This window comes from Notamacropus eugenii, chromosome 3 (assembly GCF_028372415.1).
Source record: "Notamacropus eugenii isolate mMacEug1 chromosome 3, mMacEug1.pri_v2, whole genome shotgun sequence".
NCBI classification, from domain to species: Eukaryota; Metazoa; Chordata; class Mammalia; order Diprotodontia; family Macropodidae; genus Notamacropus; species Notamacropus eugenii.
In genome coordinates this window covers 392,332,503-392,354,612 of record NC_092874.1, presented here as the reverse complement: position 1 = coordinate 392,354,612, position 22,110 = coordinate 392,332,503, and the positions used below count along the sequence as shown (strand labels likewise).

The 22,110-nt window shown below is 38.7% G+C and overlaps 2 pseudogenes; one reads left to right on the top strand and one right to left on the bottom strand.

Annotated features, from left to right (window-relative positions):
• The window catches only part of LOC140532233 (serine/threonine-protein phosphatase 2A regulatory subunit B'' subunit beta pseudogene), a 125,888-nt pseudogene extending 113,382 nt beyond the window's left edge, over positions 1 to 12,506 (bottom strand).
• On the top strand, positions 12,505 to 13,062 carry LOC140531697 (ferritin heavy chain-like; annotated as a pseudogene).
• Positions 13,063 to 22,110: the final 9,048 nt, after the last annotated feature.

Below are 22,110 nucleotides of genomic sequence, written 5' to 3'. Positions count from 1 at the left end.
TGTTAATAGAGGAAGTTCTTCATTGGGAGCTCTGTATACCAATGAAATCATTGTTCCAGTCAAAAGCCTTACACTTAACAGACTTAACACATAAACACCCTTTAAATACACATTAAGTGTGAGGGGAAAGTCCAAAATATTTATTCTAATCTTGAAAATAAATCCTTACATAGTTGTAGGAGGAATGCTTCTCAAAATGCTGCCATTTCTAACTCAGTCAGTGGAATCTGTATAGTGCTTTAAAGTTCTCAAGGCAATTTACATACTTCACCTTGTGGTCTAGGAATGGAAGGAGACTGACAAGGAAAGAGAATCCAGCTTTCTGCACTAGTGATCCCTATATCAAATCCTGATGGAGCTTGATCCCTAACAGTAGGACTTTTCTCATAGTCTCTTACATATTGCCTCCAGGGAAAATTTTCTTAAATGCAACATAAATATGGCTAATCTCTAGGGAATCCCCAAAAGGATTATCAGAATCCCTAAAGAAAAGGTACTCATTGTTACAGAATAAAAGATGACAGCAATTTGCTTCCTCTGCCACAATTGAATAAAAGACAAAAGACTCATAAGCACTCATTAACAAATATTTTAAATGAAATAATATCATCTCTGTTATATTCTCCAAAGAGATAGAATTTCTTCAGAAATGTATGGTACTGAACAATCACCTTAGATCTGTATCATCCTTAGAAAATGACAGTTTTGTTACTTTGACCAACCTGGCATGGCTTTGGTTTTCTTGGTCCTTTAAGCTATAATATCCTCTTGGAGATGACCATCTTCTTTTCTGAGAAGGGTATAGTTTCAGGAAGATTTTCTTAATGGAAAATCAGTTCCAACTGAGAAACTCTAGACCTCATAAACTTACAAGCTTCTGACTTCTGAAGCTGAAAAAAATCCCTTTTTCAAGATTGTTGGTGGAGATGGTGACTCATGTTCAGGGAAAGAAACAGAAATTAGAGGATGCAGTCAGGGACTTAAAGTCCTGTATCAGTCTCTCTTAGGCAAACATATATTGACTGTCATTTTCATGCGCTCACTGTGGGCTACCATAGATATTAGTAGGGTAGAAAAGGAGAGAAATCCCCTGCTTCCCTTGATAGAAGTTGAAAGGGGAGAACTGACCTGGATGTGTCACACCATGAATGGGAAATAGAGATTTTCCACAGCTCATACACACAACTGAAGGAGTGGCTCTTTCTGACTCAGTAACCAATCTTGAAGAGAGCCCTCAATCACAGGAATACATTAGACACTTTAGCAAGAGGCCAGATCTATCCTGACACATAAGATTTCATCTCATTTGGGTGGCCGTGAGATAGACCACAGTGTCTAGGTCTAAGCTGTGAAATGTCTAGCTTTATGACTATGGGAAATTCAGAAAATACCCTTTCTGAGTTTCAGTTCCTTCATCTGCAAAATGGATACAATATCACATGCCCTTATTGGATTGGGATGAGGATAAAATGAGATGAAGTATGCCAAAATCTTTGCAAACTTTAAAATACTGCATACAGACCTGTTTTGATACTCAAAACAACTCTATAAAACAGGTAGACCAAATATTAGCATCATCATTTTATTGATGAGAAAACTGTGACCCAGAGGAGTTACGTGACTTGCTCAAGGTTGCTTAGCTAAGTAGTGGAGTAGGACTCAGATCTCCTGAGTCCATGTCCAGAGTCATTATTGCTAAACTATACTACCGTGTCTTTTGGTAGGCTGCTAAAAAGACGATGTTCCACATTGGGCCTCCCACTTGGCTCAAATGACATCTTGCAGTACTGGATATGAATATGTCCAGAGTCTCTTCTTGGGCAAATTGTGAGTTATTTTTTTTATGGGGATACCAGAGATTCATTAAAAAAACAGAAGGTCTCACTGTCAGCAAACAAAGTGGTCAGAATAAGATCTAATCCCAGATTTTTGGAAGGTAAGACCAAACCCTGATAATCCTGACTCCTTTCCAGATGGTCATGAAAACTATGAGCTGTGACTAAGGCAGGCCATAGGCTGTAGCAATCAGAATGCCTTCCCACCCCAGGACATTCCTTTTCCTTTGCATCTTCATCAAATGGGATAAACTAGGTCATGAATTATTTCTCATTGACTGATGTTTCATTCTTACCCTCCAAAAGTCAGAAATTAAGCTGTGGGAAATTAATTGATACATGGAACAGAGAAAGTGTTTCTTTTTCCTAGATAATTGCACTCAAACTATTCCTAAACACTGAGGATTCTGTCACTGTAAAAGGCAGCTTCCTCTTTTATATACTCACCCAACCAAAAGTAATGTCACAACTAATAGGCTCAGGGATGGGGAACCTGTAACCTTAAGGGCACATGTAGCCTTCTAGGTCCATGGGTGTGACCTTTTGACTGAGTCCATGTTTTACGGAACAAATCCTTTTATTAAGGGGACTTGATCTGTGAAGTTTGAATTCAGTCAAAGGGTTGCATTTGAGGACCTAGAAGGCCACATGTGGCCTCAAGGCTGGAGGTTCCCCACCTTTGTGTCACATCACTTCGGATTCACAGGAGTGGGACATCAGTTACACTGGTGTAATTGATCTAGTCCTTAGTCACTGAATGTAAATCACCTCAGACAAGCTGAGACCTGGAAAAGACCACAATTTAGTAAGGCCAAGGTCACCCATCTCATCCTGGGTCATTCCCAGTTATCTTGACTTTTGTCTTGCCTCTGGACTTCAGTGACTAGAAGAATGAGTGAGGCTGATGACTTTACCCAGTTTTGCCTCAGTTTAATCCAATTCACTTGCAGATGAATACATCACCCTCATGATGTCTTCGATCCTCTTCAAGAATGAAGGATAAGCAACTACAAATGATTCCTCTTTCTCAGATAATTAGACAAATTACTTCCTGTCCCTAGCTCTCAACCTATTCATCTGAAAAAAGAATTTAGTGTTGATGATCTGTAAGATTCCTTTTAGGCTTAACTCTTTATTATTCTACCAATGACTTCATAGTTTTCTTTTTGTGGTTTTATTCATACTTCATTCCTGTTTCATTCATCCTGGAGCACTGATTGTCTGTTTCATTCACTTGGCATTTATATATAACACTTTACTTATGATATTGTTTAGATTGTGGTTTTTTTTAAATGTAATTTTTATTTAGCACCTACTTTGGGCTCACTTCCCTCACTCCCAATCACATTTCCATGTTGGGTCCCCAGAGGGCTACTACTACCTATTCCTCTTCTTGATATTCTAGGGGTAATTTTGAGGTAAGACATTTTCTAGTGTGTTTACTCATGCGTCCCTATCTGGTATGCATCCATTATATCATCAACCAGACAGACTTAATTAGCTTTTTGGAGGTATTTACTTTAATGGTAAAGCTGAGCAGTTTGTAGAAATCATTCTCTCCAAAATTCTGGGACACATTCTCCTTCAGGTATTTACAGAGTCCAAGGGAAAAAATATATCCAAACTTAAAAACATTTGTCCATGGGATCATGGAGCTTCTTTCTGACCTGAATAGGTCACACTCACTGAAAAGATCTTTCCTCAGTCTATCTAGTAGAAACGTGGGCAACTGATTCTCCTGGGATTTTGTTACCAGCTCTGATGAGTTCAAATTTTCAGAACTTTCAAGATTTTCAAAAGGTTTTTATTTGATTGAATTTTAGTAGAGACAAAGACTCTCTTTCCTCTTAACACAAAGAAATACTTTTTCAGAATATTGGCTAAACTTGCTCCATTACCAAACTGGACTGTGATTGAAATGCTGGATTCTAAACTGTCTTGTTGTTTTATCCAAGCTTCAGAAGGCATAACTGATTCTCTCACCGTTTACATTACCTATACAGCATCAATGCAAATCTACTTTACAACTTCAATTAATTCTATAAACAAATTAAAAAGATGTTCTCACCTGATGAAGTATCAGAGCCTAGAAGATCTTTTTAGTCATATTACTTGGTATTGGGAGGGGTAGGAAACCTCCTTACACTGCTGTAATTGTAACTTGGAGCTTCACTTTAGAGTTCAAATATTGAATCTTTAAAAGTCCTTCAATAATAATGGCTTGTGCCCCAACCAATACTTGCATGCCAGCAAGAACTTCTCTTGAGAACAGCTGTAATAAGCTTATTTGTTCCCCTAAAAACACCCTTAGTTTGCATGCACGCCCTCAGAGTAATACACCATGTGATACAGAACAGATGGTATTTCACCTGACAGAAAATATGAAAAACTCAAACCTGAATTCATAAGATCCAAAGAAAACCTTTTCTTCCATTGGATCCCTGAATATTCAAAGTTCTGTGTAATGATTCTATTGCACAACGCTATTCTGGTTGCCCTTCTCCCCACCCCCATATACCCACTAATAACAATAAATTGAGAGAAACAAGTTGGGATTGTTGAGAAGTCAAAGTAGTCCCCACAGGAAACTATAGACCTACTATAGCTTCTAGACCTACTATATCATACTAGTTCTCCTTCTCTTCTACAAAGGGAAAAAATTAGGGATTGCTAGGGATTCAAGAAACTTTACATCTTTCTGGGTCATGCTTTCTCAGGCATCTTTAGATGACATATAGTACTTCCCTGATAGACTCACAGAAGACGAAGGTCTTAGATCCTTCATAATATGCCACCTTCATTTGGAAAACTTTTTTTTCTCTTTTGTGGACACACAAATGGTGTGAAGTTTTCTTTCAAGGTCTGAGTGACACTAGGCCTCTTTTAATCTCATCTCTAACCTTCTCTCCTATTATTTCTCTCTTTCTATGTCCATCTTTATTATATTTGTTACCTACTTCTTTATCCAGAAACAACCAATCTTAAATTTTTAAGCTTTTAACATTGACTGAGGATAATGCCCTTCACAATTCATTCACTTAGTATTCCATGCACCTGATCTTAGAGAACCTTCCTTTTCTCTTTCCTTTTTTATTTTTAAGTCAAATAGTTAATAAGTTCACTTGGTCAAAATCCAGTGCTGAAAAGGCCAGTGTTATATACTCAGTCCCCATATACCCTACATTTACTTTGTTCAACGGTCAGAAAATTCTTACCAGGAAATAGTCATTTATGATACAAATGTGTGCCCTTGAGGATTGGGCAAATGTGTGGAAAACTCAAGATAATCCATCTTGAATAATGTAGAACAATGGAAAGAACACTAAATTGACCTTTGGAGACTTAATTACGATAAGCCTCAGTTTACTCATTAATAAAATGAAGGATCTGGACTAGAAATTCAAGTACTTTCTGGTTTTAAATCTATGACTCTCCAATCCTACCAATGTTAATAATAATAATTAAATGTATGTAACATTTTCAGGTCTGGAAAGTGTTTCCATCACAAATTATAAAGTTCTACATACACTAGAGGCTTATTCAAGCATGTGAAAGTGTATTGTTAATGTATTTTTGCATAATGGAAAGATCTTTCCCATGCATTAATAGGTCCTTGTGACCTGCTTGAGTCACATTGAAGCCAGAGTCACATGAGTCTGGTGGGAGGGGATTGTTGAACAGGTAGAGCAAGAAGGGTGGAAAATAGCAGAGAGGAAGAGCAGAGGGAGAGAGAGGAAACAGGCAGTGAGCTGTGAGTATTCATTTGTGGGAAGACCCCAGCAGTGAAAAGTTTCGGGATGGTGGTGCCCTCTGCATCATTATTGCCCATAGATTCCTTTGTTGTTATGATGGATTTGGCTTTCTGGTGTTGTGATTCAGCTTTCTGATGTTTAAATAAATGTTTTGGTTCTGTCTCCCATGTGGTGAGTTTGTTATATTTTGCTGTTCAGAATTATGCAGTGTATTCATAGCCACCACAGGCACTGTGAATATTGTGTTGGTGCTACAGATAGTAAATGTTTAACAACTAGATCTCCAGGGAGAAAAAAAATGCATGTACATATATACACACATACATATATATTTTTCTCAATTACAATATCAAAATATTTAGTTTCAAAAAAATTTTTGAGTTCCAAATTTTCTCCCTCCCTCTTTCTTCATCACACTCCTTGAGGGGGCAAGCAATTTGACAGAGAATATAGAAGTACAGCCATCCCAAAAGTTTCCATATTAGCTATATCGCAAAAAATTGCAGACACCAAAAAAGGAAGAAAAACAAAGTTTAAAAGTATACTTCACTCTCCATTCAGACTCCATCAGTTCTTCCACTGGAGGTAGACATTTTTAATTATATGTCATGAAATTGTCTTGGATCGTTGTATTGCTGAGAATAGCTAAGTCATTCACAGTACATCATCTTACAATATTGCTATTAATGTATATAATGTTCTCACGGTCCCACTCATTTCATTTCCATCAGTTGATGTAAGTCTTTCCTTGCTCATCATTCCTTATGGCACAATAGTATTCCATCACAATCATATTGAAGAACTTGTTTAGCTATTTGACAATTGAGGGACATCCCCTTAATTTCTAATTCTTTGCCACCACAGAAGAAAAAAGAAACATAAATATAAATATTTTTGTACATATAGGTCCTTTGCTCTTTTCTTTGATCTCTTTGCGATACAGTCTTAGTGGTGGATTGCTGGTTCGAAAGTATGCAGCTTTATAGCCCTTTGGGCACAGTTTTAAATTGCTCTCCAGAGTGGTTAGAACAGGTCACTACTCCTTGAAAAATGTACAAGGGTTCTTATTTTTCCAAATCCCCTACAACGTTTGCCACTTTCCTTTCCTTGTGTATTAGTCCATGTGATATGTGTGAGGTGGTAACTCAGATTTAAAATTTTCATTCCTCTAGTGAATGGTGATTTGGAACACTTTTTCATATACCTATAGATAACTTTGATTACCTCATCTGAAAACTACTTGTTAATATTATTTGATCATTTATCAATTGAGGAATGACTCTTATTTCTATAAATTTGACTCAGTTCTCCATATATTTGAGAAATTAGGTCTTTATCATGGAAACTTGTTAGAAATTTTTTTCAAAGTTATGATTACTATGTTTTCCCCTCCATCTTACTTCCCCCTGTTTAGTCTGCTCCTATCTCTCTCTTCTTTCACCCTATCCCTCCTCAAAAATATTTTGCCACTGACTTTTACCTTCTCCAGTCCTCCCTCCCTTCTATCAGTGCCCCCCTTCTCTTTTATTGCCTTGCCCTACTACATTCTAGTAGGGTAAGATAGATGTCTATACCCAGCTGAGTGTATATTATTCCCTCTTGGAGCTAATTCTGGTGAGAGGAAAGTTCACGTGATCTTCTCTACCTCCCCCATCTTCCTTTCCATTGTGAAGGTTTTTCTGTGCCTCTTTTATGTCAGATAATTACCTTAATCTACCCCTCCTTTTTCCCTTCTCCCAGTGAATTTCTCTTACTCACACCTTAATTTTATTTTTTTTTTAGTTATTCACCAAATCACATTGATCTCACACAAATGCCCTCTATGTATACTCCTTCTAACTGCCCTAATAATGAGAAACCTTTTAGGAGTCCAAGTATGATTTTCCAATGTGAGAATGAAAACAGATTAATGTTATTTAATGCCTCATGATTTCTCTTCCTTATTTACATTTTTATGTTTCTCTTGACTCTTTGTATTTGACAGTCATATTTTCTATTTAGCTCTGTCCTTTTTATCAGGAATGCTTGAAATGCCTCTATTTCATTGAATGTCTAATTTTCCCTGTGAAGAATTATACTCAGTTTTGCTGAGTAGGTGATTCTTTGTTGTAATCCTAGCTCTTTTGTCTGTCAGAATATCATAATCTGAACCCTCTGATCCTTTATTGTAGGATGGTGACTTCATAATATTTGAATTATTTATTTTTGACTGCTTGCAATATTTTCTCCTTGATTTGGGAACTCTGAGATTTGTTTACAATATTCCTGGGAGTTTCTATTTTGAGATCTTTTTCAGGAAGTGACTAGTATATTCTTCTGATTTCTATTTTTACCTTCTGATTCTAGAATATCTTTTTTTCTTTCTTTTTCTCTCTTTTTTATTATTTATTTTTAACACAGTGTATAACAGATAAAGTCATTCAAACTTTTGTTCAGGTGATACTTCTTTTAAAGCATTTACAACATGGACCACAAAAGAAATTTTTTTTAAACATTAGTCATCTGAGAAACAAAGAATATTTATGCTGCTAACTTCACAAGCTCTTGACCTAATTGTCTCCACAGTATTACTAAGAATTATAGGACCCTAACTTGATGTTGGTCTATAGTCTTATGCCTAATAGCTTAATTTTAAACAGCCTCAGATGTTCCCCTACCCATAATCTATATTTGAATAGATCTGGTATTAAGCTTATAAACCTTTTCACTATAGGAAATTGCCACCAACAGTAAGGACATTGCAGGGAAACAATATCTCCCCAACTTCATGTCAATTCCAGGCAGGAGTAGATTATCCACTTGCACTCAGTCAGGCTTAAAGTCTGCCAGGTGTCAGTGGGGAAACTGAGTCAGGAGAATCCCACCTTAGCCCATGCTGAACAGCCACTCTCCACCCTTCCCTTGAGATCACCTATGCAGTTCACACCAGCATCTCATCAGCTTACTGGCATCATGGATTGGAGGCTCAGATCGCCTTTCTTGCTACCCATACCTGGAGTTAGACTCAGAAGAAGTCACTTAATAGTCCCATAGCATCTAAAAATGGCAAGTTCAAATAACCAGGTTTCAAATATGATTATAGTTTCACTTTGGCTAAGGAAAATGAGGCAAGTCTTAAGTGGCTTACATGCCTTTCTAGATATGTTCTAGTTCCTGATTAAATGGCAATCATAAAATCAAATTTACCATTAAAACCTTGACTTTTCCATCAATGCCAAATTTTACCCGAGGCTATATTCCTCTAGAAAATTTAGACAGAAATTCTTTTCTCCAAACTAAAGATGTTATTGATTTATTCTCAGTAATTAATTCAGTCTATTATTTTAATACTAATTGCTTTTACCTCACTTTGTAACATGTCCAGCTTTTCTCCCCATCACCCGTCTCCCCCTGCTTCCTAATACCTTGCATTCTTATTACTCCTTGCTTTAATGTACCTTTCCCTCCATCACACTCCACCCCTCTCCTATCCCCATCTTCTCTCTTTTCTTGCAGGGCAAGATAAATTTCCATACTCCTATCCCTGTAGTTCTTATTTCCCAATTATATGCCATAAAAATTCTCAACGTTCGTTTCTAATACTTTAAATTTCAACTTCTCTCCCTCCCCCACTCCTTCCCCATCCCCACTGAGAAGGCAAGCAATTCAATACAGAATAAATATGTGTTGTTTTGCAAAATACTTCCATAATAATCACATTGTGTGATACTAATTATATTGCCCTCTGACCTACCCTATTTCCCCTTTATTTCCCCCCCTGCAATTGACATTGTCTCTTCTCGAAAGTGTTTATTTATAGTGACTCCCTTCTCCCATTTCTCCTCCCTTCCAACATTCCCCTCGCTCCACTTGTTGCCTCCTCTCCTACTTTCCTGTGGTGTGATATAAATTTTTCATATCAAATTTAGTGAGCATGTTATTCCTTCATTCAGCCACATGTGGGGAAAGTAGCTTTGTTTTTCCCCCTCTCCCCTTCTCCCTTATCTCCTCCATTTAATAAGATTTTTCTTATCTCTTTCATGAGTTATAGCCTGCCCCATTCCATTACTCCCTTTCTCTTCCCGGAATTTTCCTCTTTCACCCCTTAATTTTTATTTTATTTTATTTTTGTGTGTGTGGATATCATCTCTTCTGATATAACACACCCTGTACTGTCTATCTATCTACATGTATGTATGAGTGTGTGTGTATGTACAAATCTCTCCAACTACCCAAATACTGAGAAAAGATTCAAGAGTTAAAAACATTTTCTTTCCATGTAGTAATGTAAACAGTTCAGCTTTAGAGAGTCTTTTATGATTTTTCTTTTCTGTTTACCTTTTCATGCTTCTCTTGATTCTTGTCTTGGGAAGTCAAATTTTTAAATACAGATCTGGCCTTTTCCTCAACATGAATTCTTGAAAGTCATCTATATCACTGAATGACCATTTTTTCCCTTGAAGTATTATATTCAGATTTGCTGGGTAGGTGATTCTTGGTTTCAATCCCAGTTCCTTTGACTTCTGAAATATCTCATTCCAAGTCCTTTGATCCCTTAATGTTGAAACTGCCAAATCCTGTGTTATGCTGATTATATTTCCACAGTATTCAAGTTGTTTCTTAATAGCTGCTTGCAGTATTTTCTCCTTGATCTGGGAACTCTGAAATTTGACCACAATATTCCTAGGAGTTTCTGTTTGGGTTTCTTTCAGGAAGTGATCAATTAATTCTTTCAATATCTATTTTTCCCTCTGATTCTTTAACATCAGGGCAGTTTTCCTTGATAATTTCATGGACGATAATGTCTAGGCTCTTTTTTGATAATGGCTTTCAGGTAGTCCAGTAATTTTTAAATTATCTCTCCTGGATCTATTTTCCAAGTCAGTTGTTTTTCCAATGAGTTGTTTCACCTTATCTTCTATTTTTTTCAAATTTTTAGTTTTGTTTACTAACTTCTTGGTTTAACTCATAGTCATTTATTTCCCTGAACTCAATTATCTCTTTCAACAAATTATTTTGTTCATTGAGCTTTTGAACCTTTTCCTCCATTTGGCTAATTCTGCTTTTTAAAACCTCCTTCTCCTCATTGGCTTTTTGGACCTCTTTTTCCAGTTGAGTTAGTCTCTTTTTAAAGCTGTTACTTTCCTCAGCATTTTTTTGCTTCTCCTTTAGTAAGCTGCTAACTTGTATTTTAAGGTTTTCTATTGCCTGAGCCCAGTTTAAGTTCCCTTTGGAGGCAAGGGCCTTGAGTTCCTCTGACAGGAACTTGTTCTTCCTCATCTGAAAAGATGGGGGGAGACACCTGTTCCTCAAGAAAGTAACCTTTTATGGTCTTATTTTTTTCCCTTTTTGGGGGCTTTTTCACAACCAGTTACTGTACTTCTGAGTTTCCTCTCCACAACCACCTTGCCTCCAGTTCCACCCAGACAGCACTTGGGGGCTGAGATTCAAATGAGCTGCTTCAAAGCCTCAGGGGCTTTAGGAGGGGGCAGGGCTGCTATTCAGTGTGAGATTAAGATCAGTTGCTCAGGAGGGTGCAGGGCTGCCACACAGGGCTCAGTTCCCTCAGGGGGTTTATGATGAGACCTTCAATAATGGATGCATGCTACTGCCTGCTTTGGGAGTCCTGTATGCTACTGCCTCTACTGCTGCCTCCTGAGGGGGCCTGAGTTATGGGACACCCTGCTCCCCTCTTGGCCAGCCAAAAAGACCCTCTCACTGACCTGTGGCCCCTGTGGGTTGAGGAACCTGCCCTATTGCTGGAGATTCTGTCCCTGAAGCCTGCTCAGATCTGTTCCTCTCAGTGCTGCATGGCCAAGGCAGTGCTGGGCTCTGCTCTGGGTCTGGTGCACACCAGACTTTTCCCATAGGTTTTTCAGGTCTCTCTGGAACAGAAATCTCCTCCACTCTGTTGTTCTGTGTCTTCTGCTGCTCTAGAATTCCTTGAGAGTTCTTTTTAGAAGTATTTTATGGGCTATTGGGTAAGAGCTAAGCTTATGTGCTTCTTTCTACTCTACCATCTTGGCTCTTCCCTGATAATTTCTTGAAAGATGAGGTCTAGCCTCTTTTCTTGATCATGGTTTTCAGGTAGTTCAATATTTCTTAAATTATTTCTCTTGGATCTGTTTTCTAGATCAGTTGCTTTTCTAATGAGATATATCAGATTTTCTTCTATTTTTTCATCCTTTCCGTTTTTTGCTTATTGTTTCTTGATGTCTCATAAAGTTATTAACTTTCATTTGCCTGATTCTAATTTTTAAGGAATTGTTTTCTTTTTATTTGGCCAAATCAACTATTAAGGAGTTCTTTTCTTCAGAGAATTTTTGTACCTCTTTCATCATTTGGCCTATTCTGTTTTTTAAAGTGTTATTTTTTTCAGTATTCTTTTACTTTCTTTATAAGCAATTGACTCTTTTTTTTCATTATTTTATTGCATCACTCTCATTTCTCTTCACAGTTTTTCCTTTCTCTTATTTCATTTTTAAAGTCCTTTTGGAGCTCTTCCATAGCCTGAGAGCAATTCATATTTTCCTTTGAGGTTTTGCATGTAGCAGTTTTGACTTTTCTGCCTTCTTCTGGTTCATGTTTTATTTCTTCTCTGTCATCATAGAAACTTTCTACAGTCAGGATAATTTTTCTGCAATTTTCTCTTTTTTCCAGCCTAATTCTTGACTTTTACTTTATGTTAAAGTGGGTCTTAGCTTCTAGAGTAGAGGAGGAACTCTCCCAATCTTCAGGTTTCTGTACAGTTGTCTTCAGAGGTAATTCTGAGGACTGGTAAGTTTTTTACTCCTTCCAAGGTGGTATGATTTAGGAAAGATGTGTTTACTATTTTCTTAGTGTATGCTCTAGTCTGTGGAGCAGTAGCTACCTGCTCAGCTGTTGCTGCTGGCCCAGCCTGAGCTCCAGCTGCCTCCACCTCCTCCATCACCACCACCATGATGACCTTATCCCTCTCTCAGGTGCAGCAGGACTACCACCAGCATTCAGAGACTCCCATCAACCAGGTGATCAACCTGGAGCACTACACTTTCTACATCTACCTGTCCATGTCTTACTACCTTGACCAAGGTGATGTGGCATTGAAGAACTTTACCCAGTAATTCCTACACCAATCCCATGAGAAAAGAGAGCATGCCAAGAAGCTGATGAAACTGCAAAACCAATGTAGTGGCCAGATCTTCCTGCAAGGCATCAAGAAACCCTACCAAATGACTGGGAGAGTGGATAGAATGTAATGAAGTGTGCTCTACACTTGAAAAAAATGTCAATTAGCCATTACTGAAATTGCATAAGCTGGCAACTGACAAGGTGACCCCCATTTATGTGATTTCATTGAAGCCCACTACCTGGATTTACGTGGACCATCAGGTAAAGTCCGTTAAACAATTGAGTCATCATGTAACCAACCTGTGCAACATGGGGCTCCTGATTCTGGTCAAGAGGAATATCTTTTTGACAAGCACACTTTTGGAGACAGTGACAATAAGAGCTAAGCCACACCTGGCTTCCCCCACACCTGAGAACTATGGGCATGACTCCTACTGTCTTTCAGTGCAAGCATAGTTTGGTTACCTGACCTTTTTATAATCTGTACCAAAAAAAAAAAACAAAACCCAAAAAACCCCCCAAAACCTACCACCATTTACATCCCAATAAAGTGACTTGGTACTGATGGGGGGAAAAAAGTTCTTTTTGAGCCTGAGATCAATCCAAATTTTTCTTTGAGGTTTTAGGCATTTTGACATTGTCATCCAAATCTGAACTTGTGTTTTGATCTTCCCTGTCACCAATAGTTTCCGTCAGATTTGTTGTTGTTGTTGCTGTTTGCTCATTTTTCCAGCCTATTTCATGACTAAAATGTTTGCTGTGCTCCTGGCATAGAGGGGGCACTGAGCCAAGTTTCTTTAACTAGTTGCTTGGGCTGGCCACTGGCCCGCTGCACTGGGGCCACAGGGCTTGGCTGCTGGCCTGCCGCTCCAGGGGCTCAAGGCTTTGCAGCTCGTCTGCCATGATGAAACTGCGGGGCCTTATTTCGAACATGCACACCAGATTGGGGACTTCCAGTGACTTGCTGGGGCATGGCCTGCTGTCAGTTTGCCTGGAGACTTTCTGCACTGATCTGTTCTCCCCCTTTCCTAAGTGAGACAGACCTTTCCTGCTCACCTTCTAAGCTATCTTGGATTGGAAGATTATTTTAACCAATCTTTTTGTTGGTTCTTCTGTTCCAAAGTTTGTTCTGAGATATTATAGTACGGTGGTGTCGAGATGAATTTAGGAAAGTTCAGGTGAATTCCTGCCTTATTCTGTCATCTTGGCTCTGCCCTTGCACAATACACTTTAAAATTTAATCTGCATTATTAACATTTCCTCCATCACTTCCTTAAGTCTTGACAATCCACAAAACAATAAATCAAGCCCTGATGCATTTACTGATTTCCCAAGATTAAATGCTCACAATGAAAATGTAAAAATTAGCTCTATTTGATTGGCTCAGCATGCACACTCTTGTCCCTTTTTCTTACCTTTGACCACAAATACAAAGAGAGGATTTCTGTATCAGAATTAAAGTATTTCAGGGAAATCCATGACCCAACAGAAAAAAGGAAAGAGCAACCAAGGCATTAACTATAGCTACCTTAAATAGATATTGTTCCCATGACAGGAGTGATGAGCATATATATATGTATGTATGTATGTATGAACCTAAAACTGTTGCTGACAGTCCCAGAGTCAGGTAGTTGCATCTGAACAGATAGGTACCAGTGGATTACCTATAACATTTCTGAAACATTCACATCACGGAGCCTAAGGTCTGCAGAGGACCAAGTTATCCATTAAGAATTAAAGAATTGGCTAACATCCCTCTTGGCAGCCAAAGGGAATCTTTATCTGGGTTGCTTGACATCAGGGCTTTGCTCAGAGTGCATATTTCATGCTATTGGTGATGTGTTTCCTGGCTCCAACCCCAGAGTAAGCAGCAAGTGAACTGATGAATGTTTTACTTTTTCCAGTTGAGTGGGGAACATTCTCACCTCTGACTGACTAGGTAGGAAACTCTAGTAACCTGGCTAGGGAAGCCAGATGGTAAGCTGGTATTGATATACCTTTTCCTGGTCCACTTATCCTGGCGACACTAGCTTAAGGGCCTAGACTGCTTTGTCTTTTGAAATAAATGGAAATGGATGATTTCATCCTCCCACCCAGCATACCAGCCAAGAAAACCAGAAAGGCCAAGGGCACTGTACAAGGCAGTCTGATGAGGTTGGTGTTGAAGTCTAGCTCAGCACTTCCAGCCATTTAATTCCCAAACCTCAGATCAGTTCAGTAGTTCCTACCCTTCTGTCTGGCACCAGCCATTCAGAAAAGGATACAGATCAATCATTTTACCCCTTATAAATGATACAAAGACATACTTGGATAATAAGTAGACTTCTGGATTCATAGCAATCTCACTAAAATATCCAGACCCTGCCAGTGGTTCTTGGGGGCCAATAATTGCCCTATTAAAAGAAGAGGGATAAGCAAGGTATTTATGGTCATTTAATTGAGGAAAATAGTATGTTGTCATAAAATAAAAGTAAATGAAGTACGGTGGATTTCAGATTCATGAAATATAATTTTGTTGCCTTGAAAATGAGTAGATTACTAGGACATCTTTAATAGATGCCAATATTTTTTTTATTTTTTTCTCTTAAAATTAAAATCACATTGAATTTAGATCCAGCATTGGGCTCAAAATTTTGGGTTTTTTATCTCTCTAGAGAGCAATTTAGATATACATTCAACTGTGGCTAAAGTCTATACATTTGTTATTGATGAGAGGAAGGTAGAATAATTCTTAGAGTCACCGACCTACCTCCATAATTAAAAATTTTTGCACATGGAGCAAATTCATTTAGGGGAATAGGAAAAAGCAGACAGGGCAATTTTGGTGACAGTGTCATTGAACAATTAGAGGGAGGTGAGGTCTGTTTTCTAGACAGCCCAGTCTTTATTCCTCACAGGGATTAGGGTACCAAAGCAAAAGGAGTCAAAAGTTGTAGCCTGGGCCTATTAGGTCATAAGCATCAATTGAAGGCTACAGAGCAAGTCTTTGGGGGAGGGAGCACCTTCCCTGCCTCCTTCATATACACATTTATGAATGTCAAGACCTTAGGGCCAAGAGCTGGTCTGTTCATGCTGGTTCTAACTGTACTCACTCTCATTCTATTCAAAATGTTAGTCAGGCTACAGTGGACGATTATATAAGATAGAGCCCCTTCTTGAAAGCAATTGTAATATATTGGGAAAAAAAAGTTGAATGAGAAAAGAACAAAAATGAGAGAGTATGTATACTCTGAAACTGTTGAACTTGGAGTTACAGGACCCACTTATTACATATATGACCTTGGCAAGCCACATATGATGCTCTGGACCTCAGTTTTCTCACCAGCAAAATGAGAAGATTGAAAAATATAACTTCTAATATCCCTTCCATCTCTACATCTATAATCATATGATCTTATCGCTCAGTGGGACTCTTTTATTTGCTATCTGAAGGGAGACAGAATGAACATCTACATTATAAGTGAACTACTCTTCAGATACATACCAGAATGTTCCAGAATAGCAAAATGAAGTAGATGTAAATCATTGTAATCACAAAAGGTTGGAGTTAAAAAAAAAGCAGTGAATCATAGTAGAAAGAGTATTTGGTCTTGCATCAGATAATTTGGGTTCAAATCCAAGTTCTACCACTTCCTGGCTGTGTGACCTTGCAAAATCATCTGACCCAAACCTCAGAATCTTTATAAGTAAAGTGATATAATAAATATTGATGAAGTTCAATTTATTAAAATTGAATTAACGTTTAATATTAATACATACAGTGATATAATAACAAAGAGTTATATAAATGAAAATTATTATAATGATGCTTTTGACAAGTACTGTGAGTCCAACATTAAGCCAGAAAATGGTGGTATTATTAAGGGAGTAGATGATACAGTCTCTGTACCCTTGAGTTGTTTCTCACTAGTTAAGGAGTCAAGACTAATGGCAGAATCATAATTATAAAATTGCAGAGCTAGAAAGAGAACTCAAGAGCTCTATTCCCCTTCTCTTCCACCCCATGAACTTCATCCATAAAATCTCTGAAATAAAAGACCACTGACTCACCTTGTGAAGACTTCCAGTAATAGGAAACTTGCTCTTCTTTCCCTCTCCTTCAATCCCATGTCATCTTTGGACAACTCAATTCATTAAGTAATTTCCCTCATATCAAATTGAAATTTCCCTCCCTTCAAATTTCTAATTATTATCTCTGGTTCTTCCCTCTGGGGTCCAGCAGAATAAATCTAATTCCTCCTCCCAATGACAAAACTTCAACTATGCAGGGGCCTCCCACAGAGCTATAAATGTATTAGTTACTTAACAAATGTTAAGTGAATTGTATTACATTGTACTGTATTGAATTGACTTGAATAGAGATGAGAAATGGAAGTCAAAAGAGCTCTCTCTACAAGGCAGTGAAGAGGTAAAACAAAAATCCTCTGTTTTTCTTCCTGCTGCATGATTTTCCCCTATCAAAGGTGATGAGTTAAGAGACATGTTTTAACATATACAGTCAAAGGGTCACATGGATTCTTTCACATAGACCCTCCCCTAGGACCCCATACTGATTTTGATATTACCTTCTATGTTTGCCCTCATTATGGGTATAGGGGAATAGTGAGAGAATGGTTCAGTGAATGAGTAAGGAAGAAAAATCATAATTGGGTATAAGGGTTCAGCTGGCAAGCATTTCACTTGTGTCTGATGTAGATATGTGGAACAGCACATCAAAGATTTAGAACAGGAAAGGAGTTTACAGATTTTCAAGGATAATCTCATTTTACTGATAAGGAAACAGAGATCCACAGAGAAAGCTGAGTTGTCCATAGAGGCAACTTGCCAAGGATATGCAGGTTAGCCATCGGTAAAGTTGATTTTCTAATTTGAGTCATTTGACTCCTAATTCAGCCTTCTATGCATCAGTGTATTTATGTTCCCATTGAATACATGTAACTTATTTCTTCCCAAATGGATTGCAATCTTGTAAACTGGGGCTATATTTCATGTAGTATTCTACAGGGCACCTAGAACATGGCTAGGTATTCAATAAATGATGAAAAAATACTTGTTATTTCTTCATTCCTTCTTGTCACCTAAATATGTACAAATTCATGTTGTTTCCTCTGATTCACAGTGTCTGTTAATATTAAACATAATTGTCCTTGTTCATCCTTTACTCTCAAAGAGGACCGATGACATCATGAGGGTGATATCTTGACTTGTGCATGAATTGTATATGAGTGGGGCAGAGCTGTGTGAAGTTTTTAGCCTCATTTTCTTCTCCATAGTCATCAAAATCCAGGGGCAAGACAAAGGTCAAGATGACTGATGATGGCCCAGGACGCATGAAATGATCTTAGCCTTTCTAAATTAAGGTTTTTTCCATGTCTCAGATTGTCTGAGGCCACATCCATTAACAACAAGAGGTCTTTAAGAGTTGAGACAAAAGATGGTTCAATTTACCATCACAAAGATATGAATCTGGGAGAGGAAAGCCCTTACAATTTATTGCCCAAGCAGAACACCATTCCTATTTACACTCATTCTAAGCTATCAAAACTCAATAATGGGGGGGGGGGGGGGCGGAGCCAAGATGGCGGAGTAGAAAGACGCACATACACATAGCTCCGAAACCACAACCCACAGAACGGCTACAGGGGACCAACTCATGGTGAATTCTGCACCCAGAGGCCACGGAATATTGGAGCGAGGGAGATTTCTGTTCCGGAGAGACCTGCAAACCTCTCGCGGGGAGTCCTTCGCACTGCGGACTGGGCGCCGGCACTGGGGGCTGAGTGCAGCCCTGCAGCGGCTGCAACACCGTGAGGAAAAGATCCGAGCAGGCTACAGGGAAGGGATCTCCAGCGGCCACGCGGGTACCTCCACCCACAGAGGGACCTGCAAACCTCTCGCAAAAGGTCCATCGTGCTGCAGACATGGAGCCCAGCCCAGACCTGCGGCGGTCGCGGCTCCGAGAGGTACAGATCCGAGCAGGCTTCAGGGACGGGATCTCCAGCGGCCGCACAAGTCCCTCCACCCACAGGTGACGGGGGTCGGTGAGAGAGTCTCTTTGGCACGTCGAGAGGGGAGTGGGGTGCCCCCGTGGCCCCCCCCAGGAGATAGAAGCTGAGAGGCAGCTGCAGACAGGGGCTCCCCAAGCGGGTGGGAGCCTGGATCCATTGTGGAAGGTCTGTACATAAACCCCCTGAGGGAACTAAGCCTGAGAGGCGGCCCTGCCCTGACCTGACCATCTGAACTTAATTCTCACACTGAATAGCAGCCCTGCCCCCGCCAAAAGCCCTAAGGCGGGAAGCAGCATTTGAATCCTTGTCCAGGAGGTGAGGTGGGTGTGGGGAGAATATTCAGAGGTCAAGTCACTGGCTTGGGAGAATGCCCAGAAAAGGGAAAAGAAATAAAACTATGGATGGCTACTTTCTTGGAGAACAGACATTTCCTCCCTTCCTTTCTGATGAGGAAGAACAATGCTTACCATCAGACAAAGACACAGAAATCAAGGATTCTGTGTCCCAGCCCACCCAATGGGCTCAGGCCATGGAAGAGCTCAAAAAGAATTTTGAAAATCAAGTTACAGAGGTGGAGGAAAAACTGGGAAGAGAAATGAGAGGGATGAAAGAGAAGCATGAAAAGCAGATCAGCTCCCTGCTAAAGGAGAACTAAAAAAATGTTGAAGAATTAACACCTTGAAAACTAGCCTAACTCAATTGGCAAAAGAGGTTCAAAAAGCCAATGAGGAGAAGAATGCTTTCAAAAGCAGAATCAGCCAAATGGAAAAGGAGATTCAAAAGCTCACTGAAGAAAATAGTTCTTTCAAAACTAGAATGGCACAGATGGACTCTAAGGACTTTATGAGAAAGACAGATATCACAGAACATAGCGAGAAGACTGGAAAAATGGAAGATAATGTGAAATATCTTATTGGAAAAACAACTGACCTGGAAAATAGATTCAGGAGAGACAATGTAAAAATTCTGGGACTACCTGAAAACCATGATCAAAAGAAGAGCCTAGACATCATCTTCCATGAAATTATCAAGGAAAACTGCCCTGAGGTTCTAGAACCAGAGGGCAAAATAAATATTCAAGGAATCCACAGAACACCGCATGAAAGAGATCCAAAAAGAGAAACTCCTAGGAACACTGTGGCCAAATTCCAGAATTTCCAGGTCAAGAAGAAAATATTGCAAGCAGCTAGAAAGAAACAATTCAAGTATTGTGGAAACACAATCAGGATAACACAAGATCTACCAGCCTCTACATCAAGGGATCGAAGGGAATGGAATAGGATATTCCAGAAGTCAAAAGAACTAAGACTAAAACCAAGAATCACCTGCCCAGCAAAACTGAGTATAATACTTCAGGAGAAAAAATGATCTTTCAATGAAATGGAAGATTTTCAGGTTTTTTTGATGAAAAGACCAGAGCTGAAAAGAAAATTTGACTTTCAAACACAAGAATGAAGAGAACCATGAAAAGGTGAACAGCAAAGAGAAGTCATAAGGGACTTACTAAAGTTGAACTGTTTACATTCCTACATGGAAAGACAATATTTGTAACTCTTGAAACATTTCAGTATCTGGGTACTGGGTGGGAGTACACACACACACATGCACACACGCACACATACATAGAAACAGAGTACACAGAGTGAATTGAAGAGGATGGGATCATATCTTAAAAAAAAATGAAATCAAGCAGTGAGAGAGAAATATATGGGGAGGAGAAAGGGAGAAATTGAATGGGGCAAATTATCTCTCATAAAAGAGGCAAGCAAAGACTTATTAGTGGAGGGATAAAGAGGGGAGGCGAGAGAAAATCATGAGGTCTACTCTCATCACATTCCACTAAAGGAAAGAAAAAAATGCACACTCATTTTGATAGGAAAACCTATCTCACAATACAGGAGAGTGGGGGACAAGGGTACAAGCAGGGTGGGGGGGAGGATAGAGGGGAGGGCATGGGGAGGAGAATGCAATCCGAGGTTGACACTCATGGGGAGGGAAAGGATCATAAGAGAATAGAAGTAATGGGGGACAGGATAGGATGGAGGGAAATATAGTTAGCCCTATACAACACAACTAGTATGGAAATCATTTGCAAAACTACACAGATTTGGCCTATATTGAATTGCTTGTCCTCCAAAGGGAAGGGGTGGAAAGGGAGGGAGCTAAAGAAGTTGGAACTCAAAGTGTTAGGATCAACTGTAATGTTCTTACCACTAGGAAATAAGAAATACAGGTTAAGGGGTAAAGAAAGCTATCTGGCCCTACAGGACAAAAGAGAAGACAGAGACAAGGGCAGAGAGGGAGGATAGAAGAGAGAGCAGATTGGTCACAGGGGCAATTAGAATGCTTGGGTTTGGGGAGGGGGAGGGGATAAAAGGGGAGAAAATTTGTAACCCAAAACTTTGTGAAAATAAATGTTAAAAGTTAAAAAAAAAACAAATCTCAATAATGAGTTACAGAGGCTTGTCTCCTATCTAAAATGCACAAAGGACTTTGTCAGATTTATAAGAATGTGAGTCATTTCCCAATTGATGAAAGGTAAAAGGATAAAAACAGTCAGTTTTCTGATGAAGAAATCAAAACAGCTTTTATTTGTATTTTTAAAAATCCTCCAAATCATTATTGATTCGAGAAATACAAATTAAAATTACCTTGAAATATCATTTTACACCTACCATATTGGCTAAAATGATTGAAGGGGAAAACAACAAACATTGGAGGAGATGTGGAAAAATTGGGACACTTTCATTGTTGATGGAATTGTGAGCTGATTCAACCATTTTGGAGCACAATCTAGAATTATGCCCAAAGAATTATTAAACTTTCACCCATCATTATCAACACTCAGTCTATTTATGAAGATAATTAGGGGAAAAGGAAAGTAACCTATATGTTCTAAAATGTTTATAGCAGCTCTGTTTGTATGGCAAAGAGCTGGAAATTGTGGGGATGCCCATCAATTTTGAATTGGCTGAACAAGTTGTGGTTTATGATTGTGATAGAACACTACTGTGCTATAAGAAAGGATAAGCCCAATGATTTTAGAAAAGGACATGGAAAGACTTGCACAAAATAATGCAAAGCAAAATGAGCAAAATTAAAAGTATGCTGAATATGGTAACACCAATATTGTTTTAAGAATGACTTTGAGTTAATAAGTAATTTTGACTATTATAAGTACCCAAATTAACTATAAAGGATATATGAAGAAAGAAACTATCTGCAGTCAGCAAAAGAACTGATAAATAAAATTATGTTTGTAATAATTTTACATACATATATGTATATATATACATACACACACACACAGACACACACACACACACACACACATATATATATATATATATATATATATATATATATATATATATATATATATATATATATTTCTGTGTATTGGCAGCCATCTCTAGAGTATGGGAA